Source organism: Lissotriton vulgaris, chromosome 7, assembly GCF_964263255.1.
Source record: "Lissotriton vulgaris chromosome 7, aLisVul1.2, whole genome shotgun sequence".
In the NCBI taxonomy this organism is placed as follows: Eukaryota; Metazoa; Chordata; class Amphibia; order Caudata; family Salamandridae; genus Lissotriton; species Lissotriton vulgaris.
This window is the reverse complement of record NC_141695.1, coordinates 1,121,543,112-1,121,564,934: the sequence shown is the minus strand read 5'-3', so window position 1 is coordinate 1,121,564,934 and position 21,823 is coordinate 1,121,543,112.

Genomic DNA, 21,823 nt, shown 5'->3' with positions numbered 1-21,823 from the left:
GAAGTAATTGCCTCTCGCCCGCTCCTTTATTGGCGAAGATTGTGGAGTGTCCCGGAGCTTGAGAGCTATAGAGAAGAATTGAAGATCGTGATGGCCTGTCAGGGTGCAGGTAGGATACAGTGGCTATCATTTATAAGGGGGTTAGCGACCAAGATTGGACTGGAGAACCTGTGGTCCAATCCTGAGGCTGCATGCCAAGTTATCTCGAGACAAACCCTGGCTGAGACCATAAAACATCATAATCTACAGGAAGCTCTTCAATCAGCCAGGCCCTCCAGTCTCACCGATAGCTTTTTAGATCACAAGAATGTTTACAGCTTTGAGAAGGAACTAGATATGATTGAACTGGTTAGAGCAAAGAAGTTGTATCTACAGTTTAGATATGGCACACTGCCCCTGCATTCATATACAGGCAAATGGAAAGAGGGCCCAGCTCGCCCCTGCCCAGGATGTGAAAACTCTAATGAGACCCTAATGCATGTAATCTTGTTCTGTCCTGCCTATAGCAACAGCAGAAAGAAATGGATTATACAGCTATGTCTGAACCTGGGAGTTAGGAATTATCTAGAGTTTTTTAGAATTTTAAAATCCGATACTAATGCACTAATAGTTACAGCCGTTGCCAAGTTTCTGTTCTCTATGTGGCTAATAAGACGGAGAATGCTTCGGAAGTAACAAAGCTCCTGGGCTGTTGTTGGATAACACATCCAGGAAGACTTTGGGCTTCTACTGTATTTTAACTTTTTAAATTTGTTAATATATAATTTATTGTCTTAGGAATTTTAATGGGACTCCGCCACCAAATGGAAATTTGTAGTCTATGTATATCAACTGGGATGTAATATGTGTATTTATTCAATGTCTAAAATGTGTTCTGTACTTTTATGGTTCATAAACAAACCGAAATAAAGTTTTTTGAATGAAATGAATGAAAATGAATGAAAATGAATGAAAATGAATGAAATAATTAGAAATGAAGTTTGTACCTCGGTCAGACACAACCTCTCTGGGGAACCCCACACGGGAGAAGATCCCCATCAGTGCACGTCCCACCAGGGGCCATCACTGTCCTGAGTGGAATGGCTTCCGGGTACCAGGTAGCATGGTACACCATGACCAGTATAAAACTGTTGCCTATGGCTTTCTTGGGGTCCAGTGGCCCCACAATGTCAATGCCCACCCGTTCAAAGGGGGTTCTGACTACAGGAAAAGGTTGGCGAGGGGCCTTGTGCCTCCTTCCACTTTTCCCACTTGCCTGGCAAGTTTGACAAGTCCTACAATGAGTGTCTGAATTATTTCGCATCTGGGGCCAAGAAAAGTGGGAGACAAGCCTTTCAAAGGCCTTGTTCTGCCCCAAATGACCAGCTAAAGAAACATCATGAGCCGAACCCAGTAGGAAGGCTCTGAAGCGCTGGGGTACCACCAGCACACGGGCTGACCCAGGCTCAGCAACCTTAGGCTCGCTATACAGGAGCCCGTTCTCCCAGTAGATCCAATGTGATCCCGACTGATCACCTGCTTCCTGGTTTGTGGCCAGTTGCCTCAAACCCACAAGAGAAGGGCACTTCTGCTGCTCTTCACAAAATTCCTACCTGGAGGGACCCCATTCTTGCTGCCAATGGGTCGGCTCAGGTAGATTCCCCAGTTCAGAAACTTGCTCACCAGTGGGTTCCAGGGCATCCCCCTCAAGGTCTGCCTCCTCCTGAACTGTGGGAACAATGGGGGCTGTTTTCCCACTCCCCTTACCTCTTCTCTTTAAGTCTGGTCATTGGGGCATATTTTCAGGCTCCAGGGTCTCTTGAACACCCTTAGCTGCCATAGACCGAGTGGTCACACATGCCCACTCAGGTAGACCCAACATCTCTAAATGCGCCTTCCTCTCTAACTTAGCCCAAGGTGAGCTTTCTAAATCATTGCCCAACAGACAATCAACAGGCATGGATGGCCTCACAGCTCCTTGAAGAGTACCAGAGACCCCCTCCCCACTCAAAGGGAACTTGAGCCACTTTGCAATGGCTCTCTGTGTTGTCAGCGGCAACAACTGGGAAGAATGAATGAGGGACTACCTGTTCTTCAGAGGCCAAGTGACACTTGACAGCTATCACACTTGCTCCTTTGTCTCTGGGAGCTTTCACTCTATGACCATTGATGGTCACCCACTGCCTGTATTTCTTAGTGTTATCAGGCAGCTGAGTTTTAGGGACCATCTCAAAGTCTCCTAATGAGACAAGGGACATTTCTGCGGGACCCACCCACCTTGGGCACCCATCTCCTCCCCACCCAGGGCTACGCTGGCCATCTGACAGGGGGTGCACGGGGTGGCACATACTGTCCTTTCTGAGGACAATGGGGATCATACCAACGGTGTCCAACCTGCTTACACTGAAAGCAGGTAACAGTCCCCCTATGAAAAGGTTTACCTGTCGGGGTCCTGACTTCTTTTCAGGGGGAGGCTGGGAACGCTTACCTTGGTTCCCTTAGGAATTACTTTGGGGACCTTTTTGGAACTCCCTCTGTTTACCATTGTCCCCCCCACTCTTCTGCTGGGGACCCTGCCCACCCTTGGCGGAGTCTCCCACAAGACCCTTGTGGACCCTGGTCCTGACCCAGCGGTCCCCCTCCTCAGCAAGTTTTCTAGGGTTAGTCAACTTGCTATCAACAAGGTGCTGGCGTAGCTCTGGAAAACAATTAGCAGATACGTGCTCCCTGGCAATCAAATCATAGACAGCTTGAAAATTATCAACATTGCTACCCTTCACCCAACCATCCATAGCTCTGCAAAAGAAAGACACATATTCTACCCAAGTGGTTCCCTCCAGTTTCTTAAAATTCCTGAACCTCTGTCTATAGAGTTCTGGAGTTAACCCATGCCTTGTCATCAGTGCTTCTGTCATGTGGTTATAGGACACCCTATGCTCCCTGGGCAGGTCTAACAAAGTATCCCTACCTTCAGTGACAAAGCGGCCCCACAACCCCGCTCCCAATTATCTCAGGGACCTGGTGGGCCAACATTGCTATCTCATATGTTGCAAACCACTGACCAATATCTTCACCTTTGTGAAAATCTTTGATGACATCCTTGGGAATATGTACCCTGCCCTCTGAAGGCACAGATGGTGTGCTGCCACCAGAGGCACTGATCTCTAAGCCCTAGGCCTTGATCTCTAACTCCCTCAACATTCTCTCATGCTCCATTCTCATTCTCTCTCTTTCCAAATACAACCTGTTATTCTCTGTTTCCCTCTGACCCTCCATCTTAAGCTTAGCCAACTCCAGCTTCAGTGCTCTATTTCGCTCCCTGTCTTCCAGCTGTCTGGCGGACAGGTCTTTGGAAGAGATGCTGCTACCAGGCGGGGACGGCACCCCTCCCCTGGCAGGAAACTCTGGCCTATCAATTTGCCCATCTGCATCCCCCACAGGCTCCACAACAAGATCAGGGACATTTCTGGCTTCTACCCAGGCCCTCAGCGCCTTTTGGTAGTCTTCCTTTTTAGAAATGCCTGGTGTAGCAACTTTCAATTTCCTGCAGAGATACTTGAGCTGTTTCACAGTGTAGGTTTCCAACCTCTCTTCCTCAAAATCATGATCCATAGATGCAACAGAGGCTGCTTTACTCATGGTAGTAAGAATTGGGAGTCTTCCGAAAAAATAACAGTTCCAAGGAAAAAGATTCTATCTAAAAAAAAAAGTATGTGGTCGCGTTTGGTCTGCACTCACTAGTAATGTACACCAATCACTGTATATGAAACACAAATGCAAAGTCCAAATCCTCACCGCTGACCACCAATGTAAGATCTGGGGGTCTCTAGTTGGCAATGGTTATCCCCTTTGTCCAAATAGGGACCCTTACTTCTAAGTCAGGATAAGGGGATTACACTCCTTAATAACCCCTGCTCTCCCCCTTGGTAGCTTGGCACGAGCAGACAGGCTTATCTCAGAGGCAGTGTGTTAAGCATTTGTGAGTGAGTATACACAGTAATAAAGTGAAAACACTACAGATGGACACAACACAGATTTTATAAAAACAAGTATTCTTTATATAGACTAAGCACAAGACCACAAACAACAAAAATACACAATGCTACACTTAAGATTGCTTAAATTAGGATTCAAGTTGCTTAGTTCAAGTTGATGATAAATGCGGCAAAGTTCTCAACAAAGTACCTGGATGCGTGAAGCAAAGTAATCAAAAGGCTCGCAAAAGGGGAGATGCGCCGGTTTCGTGATCCGGGGGAGATGATGCGTCGGGCCTCAATGCTATGGCAAAGTAGGAGATGCGTTATGTTTCTTACCGGTGCGGAGGTGATGTGTAGATTCTCGGCCTGCGGGCCCGTTGTGGTGCGCAAAATGGCACCTTGATGGGATGCGATGATCCAGTTGCGATGTGAGAAGATGGCTCCCTTGATGCAGCGATGCAATGACGGTGCGATGACGCCCTGGCAGCCTTGTGGCGACTCTGTACTTTGGAGCCGCGACAGACCCTGTGACACGCTTCTCCGGCAATGCGATGGCGGCACGCTTGATGGGGTCGCGCTTCTCCGGTGATGCGACAGCAGGCAGCTTTGATGAACACACACTTCCAGGGAGATGCTGCGAAGGCTCGCTTCTCCGGCATTACGATGATCTCAGCTGTGGCGGAGACACGCTTCTCTTCATGCATCGCGTTTCCAGCTCCCAGCGGCACACAAGTGACTGGAGTCAGAATTCCCAGCAAGTAAATTCAGGAGGGAGCTGGATCTGAAGTTTTTTGGCCCTGAGACTTCAGCAGGAGGCAAGCACAGTTCAAGCCCTTGGAGAATATTCTGTAGATGAATGAAAGTCCTTAAAAAAAACCTTCTCCTTTCCCTTTGCAATGAAGCAACCACTGCAGGACAACCCAGCAAACGACGCATTAGATAGCCACATTAAGATGGCCGCCATGCGATATTGGCCGCAATATGATATAAAGTGGGACATTCATTGTGTATACAAGCGTGAAATTTAATCTTTGAATATACCATAGAATAATGTACTTTGATTCCTAAGATACCAACAAAATGTTTGAAACACGAGTAACATTTTTATAAATATGTTTCTATTTCTTTCTGTAAGCCACTAACTGTTTGTCCCTTTTTTCAATAGTCATTGTCCAACTAATCTTAAAAAAGTCTGCTCTGACAGAAACTAACCGTCCTAAAGATCTAGTAATATACCAGTTATCTCACTACACTTAATAGTGGCCGACGCATTAGATAGCCATATTAAGATGGCCGCCATGCGATATTCAAGTCCTCTTTCCATCTCCAAACGACCTATAAAACGTCGTGCAAACTTCGGGGCAGCCACATGCCAATTCTCTGAATGGCACGCTACGCTTCGAGTGATTCTAGAAAGAAATAAAGGTATGTAGGGGCCAATCTCACATAGCTTTAGTAACTGAAAGTTCAGCATCTGGACTAAAATTGGTTTCCCACTCTTTATCCTAGAATTAAAAATTCTTCTAAAATTAGAACACCGTTCCCGTGCAGAGCTTCACAACTATTCCAGGAAGATATCCGGTGTGCCTACACAAGAAATGTATCATCTTGTGCCCCTTTATATAACTACATCAGGTAATACAATGTTTAGGGCTTTGCTTAAGTTATTTTAATCTTTGACAAAGGATAGCGACACCTAAACTCTACTACTTTGTTGTTTTTTAAGCAACGCAAGACAGAACTGTTTCGTCTACTTTTTGAAAGGCACAATACAGCTTGTTAAAAAAAAAGAGGTAATTTTCACAATCCTGCTTTTAAGCAAATACTAGAGTTTAAAATGAGTTAATAGACAAATCGCTTGGCAATAAATTGTGTTGTTACCAGTTTATAGTTGATTAAAAGTCTTAATTAACTAAAAAATAAAAAAGATACCACTTTATCAACTCAGGAAAGGACAATAGTTTAATTTGCTTTGCCTACATGGTGTTGAGCGAAACCTTCAAATTATTTACATTCATAAATATTCGCTCTTCATATTAACAGATGTTTTAAACTTGATCGGGGGATACACAAAGGTGGTGCAATCCCTCTTCTTACCCAGGTGGAACTTATTTACGCTATCTAACTGCACATCAAGGTAATATCCAACTTAAAGCTTACCTTAATATGTCTCAAAACTGGCTAAACCATAATAGGCTTGTCACTATATGAATGTCCCTTGATTTGGGTTTAGAACAAGTTTTTTCCATAAAACGAATGTATGCTAAGTTGTTCTCTGATCCGTTCCATATTGACCTGAAATTATGAAAGTGAATGTATACGAATATAAGAGAGCCATAATATAAGAAAACCGACTCAAAACTGGATAAGACCATAATAAGCTTGTTACTGTATGAATGTCCTTTGATTTGGGTTTAAAACAATGTTTTCTTACAAAACAAATGTACGTTAAGTTGTCCTTCGATCTGTTCCTTATTTATCTGAAACTCTAAAAGGAAATGTGTACGAATATAAGAGAGCCAAATACTACATTATTAATTCTGTTAAAACAAATGATGAATTATAATATGATTGAATTCGTACATGTCTCTCTGGTGTTAGAAATGGGAATATTAAATTGTCTATGTATATATCAAATTCGATTGGATGAAATTTTGCATTACATGTGTATAATTCAAAAGACAATATCGACAAAAAAGCTGTTTTTATTTCTGAAGACAGGTGTTATATATGCTTAATTGTTTTTTATATAAGTCATTCATTCAATGTGAATAAGGAGTATTAATCTCTTTTTCTACATTTCGATAGGGTTCAACTGTAACATTTATTTCTGTCCTGAAGATGGTCTTGTGTATGACAACGTAGAGACCGAAACGTCGACCTACACCTTCTCTTTTATGATTTATTTTTAATTAATAATTTGAAGAAAGGTGTCTTTTAATGTCACAGTGAGGTCACCTCAGTAATAGTGTTACCTATCTGTTGCATTGGTGTAAATTGTTTATATTTGTACCCTGTAATTGATTTGACCAAGATAAAATCATCTATTTTTCTATCTACACCCACCCTCATGGGTTGTGTGGGTTGCCCATTCTTTTGATATCAACCCAGCAAACAGCACACTGGCAGAGGGGCAGTCCAACGCCTGCAGTTTCCTTGGTTCTTCTCCTTGGCAGAAAGGTTTCTTGTTCCAGAAGTGATCTAAAGTCTGTGGGACTGGGTCCCAATATTTATACCCCAAATTCCTTTGTTCTCTGAAGGCAGAGAGGCCTCTGCCTAGTTCAAACCAGTTCCTGAGCACTTTGTTTACAGGACTCTTCTCTTCCTTTCACTGTGCAGGGCAGAAACATCGGACGCCCCACAGGAGGTGGAGCCAGCACAGGGAAGGGAAGATACAGCTCTGGAGCACTCTGTTGACATGATTCCCCTTTTCCTTTCACAGTGCAGGGCAGAGACATCAGACAAGCCACAGGAGGTGGAGCCAGCATTGTGGAGGGAAGGCCTAGACCTATTCAGGTCCCAGGTGCACACCTCCCTCCCATCTAGGTGCTGATCTCGCTATTCACCACTGGGCTGCCCCAGCCTGTCTCCTGTAATTTCCCCAGCCATGTCACACACAATCCCAGACAAGGAATACACAAGTCAGCAGAGGCGGGCTCAAATGGTTAGGCAAGCAAATACCTACTTTCTAAAAGTTGTATTTGCAAACACAGGATATTAAAATAAACTTTACTAAAAGATGTATTTTATTATTCTGAGTTCAGGCATACTAAATTCGAATTTCTACCATGTTCCCTGAGTCAGTTAGGATTGTAGGAATGTAACAACCTTATCTGCCCATTCTGGCCTATGAGAACAGGTAGCCTTCAATAGTGAAAAACTAAAATGGCTGTAATTCACTATTAGGACATGCTACACACATCAGAGCCTGTCCTACCTTATACTTACAATGCACCCTGCCCTTGGGCCTACCATAGGGGTGTCTAATATGAAGCAAAGGGAAGGTTTAGGAAATGGCTAGGGGGTGCCCTTTGTTAGGCTCCTGCCCAACCCACACACTGCAGGAATGAGGCGTGTCCCAACCACTTCCCCAACTCACCGGTCACTCACTTAGATGGTACAGATGAGTAAACCGATGAACCAGAAAAGGGGGTGGAAATAAAGGCACCAAACCTTCCACCCCTGTAGAGCGTAGAGTCAAATAACACCCTCCTCCTCGCTTCCGCACCTGCATAGACAGGGAAACAAAAAGATACACCACACAATAACCTCAGTCCCCAATCCTACCTTTGTAACAAAAGACCATATCCAGCAGTTCACCACACATTCACTTACCAGAAACAAATGCAGGTTTTGCTTCGAGGGGGTTTGTCTTGCAAAAACAAGACTAGTTATTCGGGTGTTTAGGTTTGGGCGTGAAGGGATTCACAGGGTAAAAAACATGCCAAAATAACGTGCATGAACAAAAAACCCCTGTGTCTCAAAAAAGGGAAGTGAGGGGGATATCCTAAGGTTCTGAGAAACGATAACAACTCGTCTCTCGGGTGAATGAGTGAAAAGCAATCCCAGCCGGGATACAGCTCAAACGTCAGATCCGCCCATAATGAGGCGGACGGTTACCACAAGACTTGTATCCAATGTGAACGTCTAGCGTCCGTACTTGTTGGTCTTACAACGTCTCGGGTACTAAAGAAAAAAAGACACTAATTAGTGTCTGACAAACAGGAGCCCCTGGATGTCGTTGGCGAAACTCTAACAAGAGACAGGGGAAAAATGAAACAAGTAAGCTAACTAACTAACTACAGGGACACGGGAAGGGAAAACACGGGGACAGAAGGAAGGGAACAGGTAGTTAACAACAGCGGGACTCAGGGCATGGGATACGGGAAAAGGACAATACTCCAACGATTCTCACGAGCCCGTGAGAATCAGCAACAACCAACAGCTTCACAGGAACCAAAATAGCAGGAACCCACAGGTTTGCAATAACAAGCAACGACACTATGGTAGGACTCCCTTTTATATAGCTGGCGTGTCATGTGATGGTGAAAAATATGGTCATCAAAAGAGGACTGGGGACCGAATCCTAACAGTACCCCCCCCCAATGATCCTCCCCACAGGTCTAGGCTTCCGGGGATGTTGTCTATGGAACAACCTCACCAAACGGGGCGCATGCACCCCTCCAGCTGGTTCCCATGTCCTGTCTTCCGGGGCATAACCCTTCCAATCTACCAGGTAATACAACCTACCCCTCCTTCGCCTAGAATCAAGAATGGCCTGAACTTCGAACTCCTCCTCGCCATCCACCAATACCGGGGCGGGAGGGGGCAAGACCTGATCTGATGGAACAAAGGGCTTCAGCAATGAGGTGTGGAATACTGGATGGATCTTATAGTCTGATGGCAATAACAACTTCATTGCCACAGGGTTGACTACCTGTACAACCGGAAAAGGGCCTACATACCGGGGCTGTAGTTTGCGAGACCCCTGTAGTCTCAGGTTACGTGAAACCAACCATACTCGATCGCCCACCTTATAACCAGGGGCCGAGACCCTATGGCGATCCACCTGTACCTTCATAGCCGCCTTGGCTTCCTGTAACCTGCCCCTAGCCACCTCCCATATGTCACCCAATCGTTTACACACTTCGTCAATGGCTGGCATGTGCCCAGTGGGTTGGATAGCTAGGGCTCTAGGATGGTATCCCATAGAACAAAAGAATGGTGTCATTCCCAGGGCCGTGTGTACACTATTGTTATAAGCAAATTATGCTATGGGTAAGGCCATCACCCAATCACACGACAGGGACGTAATCAAGCACCTCAGGTATTGTTCCATTGTTTGGTTGGTGCGCTCTGTCTGCCCGTCTGACTGGGGATGATACGCAGATGACAATCGTATATCCATCTTGAGCACCAGACAGAGCTCCGTCCAGAAATGGGACACAAATTGCGCCCCCCTGTCTGAGATGACTGCTGTAGGTAACCCATGTAACCTTACGATCGAAGTCATAAACTCCAAGGCCATTTCCTTAGCTGTGGGAATCTTCTTAAGTGGTATAAAGTGAGCCATTTTGGTGAACAAGTCTACTACCACAAGAATGGCTGTGAATCCGGACACCAAAGGAAGGTCCGTGACAAAATCCATACTGATTGTATGCCAAGGGGAAGGGGGTACCATCAATGGCTGCAACAGACCAGAGGGCCTACTATGTGAGGGTTTATTGATGGCACAAACAGGACAAGCTGACACATACCGCTGAATATCCTGTGCCACAGTCTCCCACCAAAACCACCTCAAGCACAACTCCTTCGTCTTACCCATTCCGGGATGTGCGACTAAGGAGGAGGAGTGGCACCACTCCACCACCTTTAGCCTCAACTCGGGTGGAACAAACAACCTATCACCCTGATATAACAACCCATCCCGGACCACCACCTGAGACAGCTGTAACCATGGGCCCAAATCCATCCTGTGCAACAGATCTTTCACCTTGGAAGCAAACTCTTCCACCGAAGCCACACCCACGATCCTCCTGCTATCCAGCATAGGTCTACTTTCCTTCCCTGATTTCACTTCCTCCGGATCAATTTGTATCCGAGACAGTGCGTCTGATTTGATCTGCTGAGCAGCGGGTCTGTATGTTATGATAAAATCATGTTCGTTGAAAAACAAGACCCAACGCATCTGTCTTGGTGTCAACGCCCGGGCCGATCTAAAAAACTCCAGGTTCTTGTGGTCCGTATAAATTGTGATCGTATGGCGGGCCCCCCACAGATAGTGACGCCATTCTTCAAAGGACAGTTTCACTGCCAACAACTCACGTTCCGCCACCGTGTAATTGCGTTCGGCAGGCAACAATGTCTTCGAAAAATAGGCAATAGGATGCATATGGCCTGTGCCCTCCTCCTTCTGGGACAGTACCCCACCCACTGCACCTGCAGAAGCATCCGTCTCCACAAAGAAGGGCAAAGCAGGATCAGGATGGGCCAACACCGGAGCGGTCGTAAAGGTCTTCAACAACAACCGAAAAGCGCCTTGAGCTTCCTAGGACCACACAAAAGGGATCCCCTTTCGCAACAACCGTGTCATCGGCGTCACGATGTCTGAAAAGCGAGCGATAAATCGCCGGTAAAAATTGGCGAACCCTAGAAGTACCTGTATGTGCTTCACCGTAGTTGGTACCGGCCAGGTCAAAATCGCCTGTATCTTTTTTGGGTCCATCCGTATTCCTTCAGCTGATATTAGGAATCCCAAAAATTCCACCTCCTCCGCATCAAACTGGCACTTTTCAAGTTTGGCATAGAGCCTATGTTCCCGCAATTTCTGCAGCACTTGTTGCACATGTCTATGATGTTCTACTCTGGTCTCTGAAAAGATAAGGATGTCATCCAAGTACACGATTACAGTCCTATCCAAGTACTCACTCAGGAGCTCGTTGATGAAGTACTGGAACGCCGCTGGCGCATTGCACAAGCCAAACAGCATCACACAGTATTCAAACAACCCGAGTTTAGTTTTAAAAGCCGTCTTCCACTCATCCCCGGGCCGCATACGGATCAGATGGTAAGCTCCACGCAAGTCCAGTTTTGTAAACACCGTGGCCTTGCGGAGTTGATCCAGCAACACGGGGATGAGAGGAAGAGGGTACCTATTCTTAACGGTGGCCTTGTTCAATGTCCGGCAGTCCACACACGCCCTCAGGGTGCCTTCCTTCTTTGGTATAAAGAAGATCGCCGAAGACACGGGCGAAGAAGAAGGACGGATGAACCCTAGTTCTAACATCTCATCCAGATAATCTTTGAGGTGTTTCTCCTCCGGTTCAGACAGTGCATAGACACGGCTACAGGGCAAAGGAACCCCCTCCACTAGATCGATTCTACAGTCAAAAGACCGATGTGGTGGTAAACTCTGAGCGCAGCCCTTATCAAAGACATCGGCGTAATCCACATACTGCCTTGGAACCCCACTTTCTTCCATGGCTGCACAGTACAACGGAGGGACCTTCTCACTGGCCTCGCTATAACAATGCTTCAAACAATAATGCGAATCTAGAGTTACTAGACGCTGCACCCAATCAATCCTGGGATTGTGCTCCTGGTGCCAAGGCACCCCTAACACCAAACCGAAGGAAGGCGCATCAATCAGATCAAACACCACGCACTCCGAGTGTCCATTGTCACATACCAACCGTAGAGGCACCGTCTGTCTGGTGATGCACCCTGATGACAACTCTGTTCCGTCGATCGCTCGTACAGGCTCCGGTTGTTTCTTATACTGGCAAGGCACACCCAGCTTCTCGGCTAGGGAGATGTCAATTAAATTGCCAGTGGCAACCGAATCTAACAGCACCGATACAGGCACCCGTCTATGCGCTGCCAATAGAAGCTGGGCAGAAATGACAAAATGTCTGGGCATTTGGCCACTGCCCCCAACACCTCATACTGGCCCCTTTTTTGCTCAGGAAGAGGAGACCTTTCCACCTGTACATATGCCACCTTTTTACCATACCCTGCGCCTGATGGTTTGACGGGACACTCCCTTGCAAAATGACCACCCTGTCCACAATAGAGACATAGATTCTTGTCTCTTCTTCTTTTCCTTTCTTCAGGAGTCAAAGGCCCCCTTACTCCCCCTATTTCCATTGGTTCAGGCTTCGGTTCCCCAAGGGGTTGTTTCACTTCAGTTTTTATGAAGTTTCCTCGGGACACCTGAAAACGCACACGATCCCCGCGTCGCTCTGACAGCCTATGGTTCAGTTTAACCACCAGGTCAATGAATGTGGCGCACTCCTCCGGTGGATCCACTACCTGTGACACCACATCCTTCAGATCATCATTAAGACCCTGGTAAAACAATGAGGTCCGCTTATCGGCTGGCCAATGTGTCTCTGAGATCAACCGGTTAAAGGTCGCTATATATGTCAGGAGATCCTGTCTGCCCTGCCGCAATTTCAGCAATTCTGAGTCACTGGCTTGCATAAATGCATGTTTGGCAAATAACCCCCGCATCAACTCCTTGAAAGCATCATAATCCCGCAACACCTGATCTTTGCCTTCAACTAAAGGGATAGCCCACTGGGCAGCAGTACCAGCCAAATATGAAAGCGTAAAGGCCACTTTTGACGCATCATCAGGAAAGGCACCCGGCCTACACATAAAGTGTAACTGGCACTGATTCATGAACATCCCAAATTTCCCACTGTCTCCATAGAATCGTTCGGGTTGAGCCAGGGGAACAGGAACAGGGGATGTCACAGTGATAGCAACAGGGGTACCGCCTCCAGGGTTACTCTTTCCCGCCCCTCCATACTGGAACGTAGCCGGCTGTATAATGGGTGTCGGACCTCTGGGTTGGACGGGTTCACGCGCCCTTACTGCCCCCAATTCTTGTCTTAACCCTACGTTCTCCTGTCTTAAATCCTGCACCTGGGCCTGTAAGGCGGCTAGGGCCCCCATTATGTCAAGCATGGTAGGGGCTTCAGCCCCTGCCATAGCTCCTCCATCTACGTCCATCCAAGTTCGGGCAGTGTATTTAAACGTGGGCTTGTTATTCTGTTAGGCTCCTGCCCAACCCACACACTGAAGGAACGAGGCGTGTCCCAACCACTTCCCCGACTTACCGGTCACTCACTTAGATGGTACAGATGAGTAAACCGATGAACCAGAAAAGGGGGTGGAAATAAAGGCACCAAACCTTCCACCCCTGTAGAGCGTAGAGTCAAATAACACCCTCCTCCTCGCTCCCGCACCTGCATAGACAGGGAAACAAAAAGATACACCACACAATAACCTCAGTCCCCAATCCTACCTTTGTAACAAAAGACCATATCCAGCAGTTCACCACACATTCACTTACCAGAAACAAATGCAGGTTTTGCTTTGAGGGGGTTTGTCTTGCAAAAACAAGACTAGTTATTCGGGTGTTTAGTTTTGGGCGTGAAGGGATTCACAGGGTAAAAAACATGCCAGAATAACGTGCATGAACAAAAAACCCCTGTGTCTCAAAAAAGGGAAGTGAGGGGGATATCCTAAGGTTCTGAGAAACGATAACAACTCGTCTCTCGGTGAATGAGTGAAAAGCAATCCCAGCCGGGATACAGCTCAAACGTCAGATCCGCCCATAACGAGGCGGACGGTTACCACAAGACTTGTATCCAATGTGAACGTCTAGCGTCCGTACTTGTTGGTCTTACAACGTCTCGGGTACTAAAGAAAAAAAGACACTAATTAGTGTCTGACAAACAGGAGCCCCTGGATGTCGTTGGCGAAACTCTAACAAGAGACGGGGGAAAAATGAAACAAGTAAGCTAACTAACTAACTACAGGGACACGGGAAGGGAAAACACGGGGACAGAAGGAAGGGAACAGGTAGTTAACAACAGCGGGACTCAGGGCATGGGATACGGGAAAAGGACAATACTCCAACGATTCTCACGAGCCCGTGAGAATCAGCAACAACCAACAGCTTCACAGGAACCAAAATAGCAGGAACCCACAGGTTTGCAATAACAAGCAACGGCACTATGGTAGGACTCCCTTTTATACAGCTGGCGTGTCATGTGATGGTGAAAAATATGGTCATCAAAAGAGGACTGGGGACCGAATCCTAACACCCTTGGTCAAGTCGACATGGCAGTCACAGACTACCCATAGGCCTTGCAGTGGCAGGCCTGAGACATAGTTTACAAGCCGCTTCTGTGGGTGGCACAATCTGTGCTGCAAGCCCACCAGCAGCATCTGATCTACAAGCCCAGGGCACACATGGTGCACTGTACTAGGGGCTGACAGTAGCTCAAATAAGCCAATCATGGAATAACCAATTAGTACATACATTTAACATAGGGAGCACTTGCACTGTGGCACTGATTAGCAGTGGCACAGGGCCCAAAGCATAAATCGAGCAAAAATATATCAAAACAGAGGAGGCAATCCATCAAAAATGGAAGGGAGACTCACGCCAATGATGTCAGGTCTAACAGAGACTTTTCATTTGAAAATTATAATAAGACAAGCACTACAAAAACATCTGTTTACTAAACACTCTTACTCTAATTAATATTATTTGCCCTATACCACCTGGGTTCTGCAGGAGGGAATGGCCATAAACAATGCAGGGTACCAGCTCCAGAACTTTTTTTCAGGATGTGGTGCTGGGATGGGTGGAGGGGCTCGAAGTGTAAAAAGGTTTAGATGGGGTGGGGGGGGCTCAGCCAACAAAAGTTTGAAGACCTCTGATCTAGATGAGCCAAAAAGTAGACTGACCTGTACAAGTGTGTGAAGACCCCCAAACATTTCCTGGTACTGCAGGAAGTGAGAGGAAAAAGATGAAAACTACCTGTCAGGGCAAGTTCCTTAGGATTCCATTGGATCAATGGAAGTAGCTGCCAATCATTATACTACTGATAGGCATGGACAAATCAGGGGAGGTGTATGGATAGAAGGAGAGGGTGTGGCATTTCGGAAATGTCTGTAGATAGGCAGTGTTGAAATCTGCAAACCTCACAGACGACTTCATAGGAGAAATGTAGGGCTGTCCTTGACCTCATTAAATCTGTGCTTGGACACTCTAGTGAAATGTAGGAGAGGGTAAGAAGATACTTTCCTCTGTGCTCCCAGGAAATAAACAGGGTCTCGTTGTATCACAAGAAGAGCTCTATTGAACAAAGCCTTCACGCATCACAGGGAGGAGTCAGGTGAGGGTCAAGACATGGGAGCAGTGGGAAACCACAAGAATCAAGTCCAGTAAATAAAAAGAAGTGGCAACCAGCCACGAAGATCCCATCTTGTACATTCCAAGAGTAGAGTAGAGTTACAAACGAAAGATAAGTAAGGGGGAAATCTAGATTCATTGAGAGGTAACCATCCTGGTACACTTCCGGAAGTTTTGCTTGACACAAAGAAGCATTTGAGTTGAATTGCTTATAAAGGGAAAAAAGCTCTTTTCTTTTCTTTTTTTTTTAAAAAAAAACAATGGGTTGTGTTCTTGTGACAATCTGAATGTCAAGAACCAAGCTTTATTGATTTGTGGGCAAACTCCGCCTCTAAATAAAGTCGATATACATAGCAGCAGCGAGCTGAGGCGTATTCGTGGTTATTACCATTCTTATACAGCACCGGGAGCCAGAAATACTCACGTTTTCACATCCTCAGTGGAGACCCGTGCGGCACTTAATAACGATAGGAAACACTAGACCCGCGTTTTCTGCTTCTCTGCCAAAGAAAGCCACCCACGTTAGAAAAAAAAACGGCATCGAGACAAAAAGCTGAAATCAGGTTGTGTCCTTTCCTTTCTTTTATAGAACTTTCCTTGCGTGTCATTAGCTTCCGTAATTGGCCGTGTTAGTCATTTGATATTTCATGCGTCGCAGGCTCAATGCTCGGCTTTGCTTTTGCTCTTTGGCCCGTTTGTGCAGCTGCGAGGTAATTGCCACACAGCCCAAATTAGCGAGGGCTGTCGCTTTCTTAGATGGCGGAAGGCGCTCGGCCAATCTTGCCTCTCTATGGACGCCCCTTGCGACGTCCTCTCATGTCATCCTAACGTGGATCTTGAGTCGTATTTAAATGATAAGAAGTCCGTGTCGCTGTTAGTGCATGTGTGGGCAGACGCCAAGGGGCTTGATTAAGAGCAGAATCACTCAGGTCGATGTCTAAGAAAAGCTGCATGAAAGGGCGCCACGTCTAATTCAGCCAGATGCTATTTGCAGAGTCAGATCACTGAACAAAGGAAACCGTCGTCAAACTCTTCGGAATGGTACTGATAAGGAAAGATGGGCTAAATAAAAAAAAGTATGAATTCGTAGAAAACGCATACGTATGGCGTATTTGGTCTTCTATGCACCTAAATAAGCAGTCAGTGCTTAATTAGTAAAAAAATATAAGTATGTACATTGGTTCTACGTGCTTCAGCAACAAATGATGGAAGGAATGCTGAATGAATCAAACATTCACCCCCAGTCATGAGATCTTGACTAAATCCATTGTTCTTGCCACCCCAGTTTAAACCGAGCCATATACAAATCAGTCTTGACCGTGCTCCTCATGGGGGCAGTCCAGCCCGAACTGCCAGGCCGGGTCCTCCCTGGACCAAAAAAAAACATCCTGGGACCGATTTCAGGGAAACACCCCTAATCAGCCAGGCTAGCTTGAAACCAGTGGCACAGCGAGCAAGGAACCCAATTATGGGCATACCCGTCTCACTTAGGGCGAAAAGAGGTGTGTGGCAACAAATGATTGACGGAATGCTGAATGAATCAAACATTCACCCTCAGTCAAGAGATCTGGGATAAATCCATCAATCTTTTTTTCACTATGCCACTGCAGTTTGGACCCAGCCGTATACAAATCAGTCTTGACCCTGTTCCTCCTGGGAACAGTCCAGCCCAAACTGCCAAGCCAGGTCCTCCCTGGACCGGAAACAAGCATCCTGGGACTGGTTTCAGGTTAACACCCCTCATCGGCCATACTAGCTTGAATCCAGTGGTCCAGCAAGCAAGTGACCCAAGTCTGAGCATACCCATCCCACTTAGGGCGAAAAGCGCTATGACAACAAATAATGGACAACATACTGATAACACTCTGATACCTGTGATTTATTCAGAATTCCATCCATCCTTTGTTTCTGTAGTACATTGATTCTATGTCAGGACCGGAGGCGAGGATTATGCTCATCTTTCTCTACTTTAATTCTCACAGCAGCCTTAAACAATACAAAACTACCTTTCCCATGAACCTTAGGAAAAAGAAAAAAAACATCATATCCAGTCAATACAGAGTCCATCAGCTATAGTCCATCAACACTGTCAATGCCCACTCTTTCTTTCCTGTTTCAGCAGCAACGTGTTGAATGTTTTCTGCCTCCTCTGTATTTCTTGAGCAACAGCATGTTAATGGATTGCTTTGACTGCGATAACAGCATGTTCATGGTGTTTGCTTAACCCTTTTGTCTTGCAGGGTTGCTGCGGGAGTGCGTTTCATCACTCCTCATGCTGTGTTTATTTATCCTTACTCAGCGGGTCAGCATTACTGTGCTGACACATGCTGGCCTCTAGAGGGAGCGTGTTTACCAACAAGACGCTCCTTGATCATTGCGCGCTGTCACTACTGGGTGCAGGAGTATCGCCACAAGTCACGGAGCCTTGGTCTGCCTTTTCTTGTGCCCCCAGCACCCTGAAGCAGTGGATGTCCTTGAGAGGTTCTCTACTACAGAGTGCTCACCCTTCTTAATGCGTTTTGCAATTGTCAGTGACCGCTATGCCCTCGGGGTTGGGTCAGTAGAAATTAACCCGTTGGGGCCTGAAGTCTGCTTGGCCTGGCGCATTAAATCCTCAGGACCCATAAGTCAGTGGGAGCCTGCGCAATTAACCCTCAGGGCCGAGGGGCCTTTTTTGGCCTGCAGCATTAATAATAATAATAATCCTCATTTGTAAAGGGCACAATTACCCATAAGGGTCTCTAGGGGCTGGTGGACGTCGGGAAGATTAAGCAAGCTATTGCCCAGAGTCACATGGTACTGGGCTAATCTGCCACCGGTGCCGGGGATCGAATCGTGATCCCCAGATTCCAGAGTCAGTCGCCTTAGCCGCGGCGCCACACCTCTTCCACTTCAAAGCATTAACCGCCTTAGGCCCTTAATCCCTCTTGGGCTGTGTTGATCACTCCTCAGAGCCTACCACCCCATTTTCAGCACCGCAGGGACTATCCCAGGGTGCAACCTCTTTAAAACCAAACGGGGGGTTGGTTTCAACTGAACTGAGTCTTGCACTCACCATATCTGCTGGGTCCCCTAGCACCAGATATTTCTATCAAGCAGGAGCCAGAAGATACCTCCTTTTTAGGTCTCGGCCTAGCGCATACTGCACAGCATTGTCGCGCAGCCGAGATTTAATATTTACAGTATAGGGGGCTTGAACCCGCCCCTCTTCTCCATTGACTGGCTTCCTAAACGGAGGCCAGCCATTGGAGGAGAGGGGCGTCACTCCGTTCAAGCCCCGTCTTTATGGGATAGAGGGGTGTGTTTTTGCTGTATTTTCTCTCCCTGACGTCATTGGGAGACAGCACGCCCCTCATCACGCTGCCTGCACGCTCAAGTCAGCTCTCTGATTGGTGTTCCTTATTAGCCAATCAGAGGGCCGGCTGGCGCGTGCAGGCAGCGTGAGACATGAAATCCCTGACTGTTCTCGTGTTGCTTTGTCAGCGTAACAAAGACGGGGGTGGGAGGGGACAATGTGCCCCGGCAGCGCTCTCCCACTCACACGTCCAAGGGTGACTGTGGCTGCCCTGATGGCACCTACAGGCTTTGGGCGGCTTTCTACAGAACCATGCGCGCCCTGATGGCACAGCACGCAGTGAATATATACATCCTTTGTCCTACCTGGCCCCCCCTGGGTAGCTGCTGCTCAGCCACACCGTCATGCCCGGGCCGGCATTTGTTGCAGTTGGCGTCCTTGCGTAGGGGGGGCATTAAGTGTACACAATTATGTTCAGCCAGTGCCAAATCCACTGTATGATGCTGGCTTGTGCATCGTCCTGTCCGTCACAGGGATGCGCACTCTAGAAAACAAGCACATATCCCAGAGTCCTTTTTTGGGCACGCAGAGCGGGATACAATCCCCTCACTTTTGCCTCCTGCAACTTTTCCTTCCTGTATTGTACCGTTTCCTACCTCTTGTATTTTGCTTACAAATGTCATCTTTGCCTCGTGTAACTCAACACTCTCCTTTTGTAACATGCTCACGTGTAATGTTCTCCTCCTGTATCCTTACTGTTCCTATTCCGGAGCGCTCCCACGACTTCGGGTAGGGTCCGCCCTTTATAAAAACAAACCGCCCCCCGCCCGCACTCTGGCATATTGCCGCACACCTAGTCTGGTACCGTGCAACGCATAACCGGCCACTCCCGCCATTGTAAGCAATGCCGCCCTAGCCAATGCCTGAACACCAAGCATCCGACTTTAACTTTTCTTCACTATCTCTCGCTGCCTATACATACCGTCGAGAGGCATAGGCCGGTCAATAACATGCTCCCCACTTGAATCCTGCTATTCCCATCCCGCCCCCCCTGCCCAACTGTAGACCCCTCCTCTTTGCCCGCATACCCCCATCCCACCCCCTCTTACTGCTGTGCCTGGTGGGGTCTGCACCCGCACCAACCCCTCTTCGCCAGCCAGCCCCCTGGGCCATAGTGTGACATCCTTGAACCCTTATCTCATACAGTCCTTTCCTCGGATGGCCCCTTTCCTGTAACTAAACACCCCACCCCCTCGATCGCTTCCCTGGCTGCCCTGCTTTGGTGCCCATCCCCCTTGGCGCTCTTTCCCTCCCTCCAAACTTCCTCCCCCAGCCTGCACCTTCCAACGCTGCACTGCAACTCCTAAAACCTGCCCCAATAGACCCACGCCCCCCCAACAGCACTAGGGCTCTCCTAGAGTCGCCACCACCGACCCGTCCATTTCCTCACTTAATTCCGACCTCTGACCACCCCCTCTCAGCACCGCCTGAGACGCGTTCTGCCATACAGAAACTTTATTTATTTATTTATTTCTCCTCCCCCCCTGGAAGCCTGCAAACCACCCCACGTCCTGCGCAAGAAATCACTCTGGGCTAAGCGCCATCGCCCTCCATCTGCTAACCATAGCACCCACACCGCCATCACTCGGCAGTCGCTCTTTGCCCTGCCCTCCCAGCCTAGACCACCACCAACGCAGCGTATTCTGCACCCCCCACCTTGGAAAACGATCTTAGCTTCAGATCGGATGCTCTCCTTGGTCAGGGCAGTGTCTGTCCTGTTAGCTGCCTCATCTTCTGCATTTCCTAATGTCTGGAGCTCCTCCTCTCCTGGAGTAAGGGAGTGTAGGGCACAGAGGTAACTACAACTTACTGCCGAGCAAAGCATCTTGTTTTCTGGATCTGCAGCGACTTTCTCTCCAGTGACCCACCTGCTACCCCCACCCCCTTTATGTCAATGTAATTGGTTGATCAGAGGAAACTGACTCCAAGGGGCGCTGGAGGGCCTGGCGGGAGGGGAGAGCACAGGTGCGCCTGGACATCCCAAAGTGTAGTTTATGGTATCTTCGGAAAACGTTCCCAATTCTCTGCGCCCCCTTCCCAATATCAGAAGGGGATCCCATAAATAGGTAGGAAGCGGGGAAGTATGATAAACTGGAGTGTCAGAAGCCATTTGTACTATTTTCATGAAATGTAATTCTGTGTTTGTCATATTGTGTTGCCTATATATTCAATATTGTGTGTCTTGGGCTGTGTGTGTGTGTTTGTGTGTATGTGAATGGGTGTATGTGTGTGTGGGTGTGTGTGTCTGTGTGTCTGTGTGTGTGTGTGTGGCTCGCTGTGTGTGTGTTTGTGTGTTTGGCTCTCTGTGTGTGTATGTGTGTGGCTCGCTGTGTGTGTGTGTGGCTCTGTGTGTGTGTGCGTGTGTGTGGCTCTGTGTGTGTGGCTGTGTGTGTGTGGCTCTGTGTGTGTGTGCGTGTCTTGCTCTGTGTGTGTGTGGCTCTGTCTGTGTGTGACTGTCTGTGTGTGTGTATGGCTCTGTCTGTGTGTGTGTGTGGCTCTGTCTATCTGTGTGTGTGGCTCTGTCTGTGTGTGTGTGTTTGGCTCTGTCTGTGTGTGTGTGTGGGTCTGTGTGTGTGTGTGTGGCTCTGTGTGTGTGTGCGTGTCTTTCTCTGTGTGTGTGTGGCTCTGTCTGTGTGTGACTGTCTGTGTGTGTGTGTGGCTCTGTCTGTGTGTGTGTGTGGCTCTGTCTATCCTTGTGTGTGGCTCTGTCTGTGTGTGTGTGTTTGGCTCTGTCTGTGTGTGTGTGTGGGTCTGTGTGTGTGTGTGGCTCTGTATGTGTGTGTGTGTGTGGTTCATGCA